Genomic DNA, 2,500 nt, shown 5'->3' on the forward strand with positions numbered 1-2,500 from the left:
GGGGGGGGGGGGTGAGGGAAAAGGTGGCAGCAGGAGGGTAGTGAGGTAAAAGGGGGGGCTGGGTCCAGTCTACTTGAAGGAACACCTCCTCCCATACAATCCTTCCCATACACTCTGATTCTCTGGGGAAAACCTTTTACAATCTAGAAAGACCAGACTGGCAGTGACCTCCCAGAGGTCCTTCTCGGTTACCGCTCCAAAAACTTGGAATGACCTGCCGGAAGAGATTCGCCAATTATCCTCAGTCGAGGCTTTTAAAAAGGCGACAAAAACCTTTCTCTTCCGGCAGGCCTTCCCCGATTGATGATGTCCAGACCCAACTGAATTCCCCTCCTTTTATTATTTTTCTTATTTGTGGTTTGTTTATTAATTTTGTCATATTGTTATGTATTTTTAACCATGTTTTATTGTTTAATTTTATCTTGGGAGGGAGGATTGGGCTGGGGTCTTGTGAGGCTTGTTGTTTTTATTGTTGTATATTATATAAACTTTGCTGTTACCTGCCTCGATCCTCAAACGGAAGAGGCAGGATATAAATAAATATTTATTATTTATTATTATTGGCATGCAAGAAAGTCAAGGGGAACCAGCGGCCTTTCTGACCATGATGGAGATGATGAGTGAGAAGCATAGTGGCAAGGGAGAAGTGGCAGAAAAAGGAGCTTTCTCATATCGGATTTTTGCTGACAGGTTGGAGCTGCTCTACTTCTTCTGCTTTCTTTCATCAGACAGGCCAAGAGAAGACATAGCAAAAGAAACAATATTTGTGTGGGGTGGGGTGGGGTGGCTTGAAGCTGTGTGAAGAAGGCACATCTCTGGGAAAGGAGAGGGAAAGTATTAATTATTTGAAAGAGTCCTTTGCCTCTCTCACATCTCTCAGATTGAGAGTCCTTCCTCACTAGGGAGAAGATTTGCCCTTTGCACCCAGTCACCTTGGGAGCAGCAACTGAGTAGCTGGCCTGCCAGTCTTTCTTTTGTGTAAGACTAGAGTGGGCAAGAAGGAGAAGCAGATATGGGCTGCTGCCACTGTAATATTCACAGATGTGAGTTCTGAGGAGGTGATATTTCTACTTTAACTTAAAATATTTTGGCAACTCCTTGCTTTGAGTGGACAGTTAATATCTGCTGTGGAAACTGCCATGATGAGTGCCTGCCCTTCAAAATAAAAACAAAAATGTATGCACTACACCATGGTGTCCTACTTCTTTCTCCCCATTGTCCTATATTACCAGCAGTGAAGCCAGGACACCTCAGTTCCACAACTAATATATACATGATTATCACATGAGTAGTCTCCGGATATGGGGATGCAAAGAAACACACCATGACCAGAAATGCCTTCAGTATTCCCCAGTGTGGATTTAAACAAAGCAGCGAACCTACCTGAGTGTTTGGTCTATAAAGAACTGTGTCATTTTCATTTTCCACGTCGAAACATTTCAGAAACAGGTAACATACAAGGCCCCACTAAAGGAATTATAGGCTTCACCACTTTAAATCTGTGATATTGTTAATTTTTATTAATTTTTTATTTAAAAACAGACAAAACATTCTTTAGCTAGTATCTAAACCAGTAGCCACATCACATGTAGCAAGAAAGAGAGAAAGAGACTGTCAGATTTATTGTGGCATACACCTTTGTAGGCTGTGACCACAAAAGTTTATGTCACAATAAATCAGTTTAATCTTTAAGGTGCCACCAGATTCTTTTACTATTGCCAGTTTCTGCCAATATGTTCCCTTCATGGAGAAAGAGAAGCACCAAATGTATGTTATTTTTAGAAGCCAGACTGAAGTAGGAGTGAATATGTCAATCCCACCTGCAACAGTAGTTTGGAGTTTTAATATACTGTCTGTGGTGTGACCTACTGAATTGAATGCCAGTTGACTTTTATATCTCCTTCCCCACCCTTTAAATTACTAAGTTAAAATAATTGTCTAGGGAGAGGGAGAGCTCTGTCCATGAGGCCACACCTAAAGTAGAAGCCAATACTTCTCTTCCCCTCTTCCTCCCCCCCCCCCTTCTCAATTCATGAGCAGCCAACAGCTGGAACTGTTTTACACTAGACGGCTGAGTTCTGTGAGAATGTTCTCCTTGTCTTTGTCTGTGAGACTGAAAGAAGCTGGGCTCAAAGGTAGTACTCAGTCCCCAGAGAACTCTGGGTAAACATGAGCCTAGGCCTCCAGCTCTCTCCTGATAGGGTCAGGTGACACAGTATCAAAAGGCAGCCAAAGAAAGATCTCGAAAAACGTTTGCCTTAGTAAGAGGGATGTATGTGTATGTACGCAGAACTGTGTGTGACGGAAGAGCACACATGGATTTCACATTTTCCCACTATATGGGTAATTTAATAAAAATGCAACAGTTAAAGCTTGCTACTATGGATGTCACAGCACTTTTAACTCCATGTAATATAGCACAAGACACTCAGACTCAAGTGATTGTCAACAAGATAGTGGTCAGATTTAATAAAGTTCACAAGCAGCACCACAAGGCAAA

At 42.2% G+C, this 2,500-nt stretch overlaps 1 protein-coding gene across 1 annotated transcript in view; it reads right to left on the reverse strand.

Annotated features, from left to right (window-relative positions):
- LOC121917442 (zinc finger protein 521-like) overlaps positions 1 to 2,500 on the reverse strand; it is a 371,849-nt gene that overhangs the window by 291,153 nt on the left and 78,196 nt on the right.

This window comes from Sceloporus undulatus, unplaced genomic scaffold (assembly GCF_019175285.1).
Source record: "Sceloporus undulatus isolate JIND9_A2432 ecotype Alabama unplaced genomic scaffold, SceUnd_v1.1 scaffold_18, whole genome shotgun sequence".
Classification (NCBI taxonomy): domain Eukaryota; kingdom Metazoa; phylum Chordata; class Lepidosauria; order Squamata; family Phrynosomatidae; genus Sceloporus; species Sceloporus undulatus.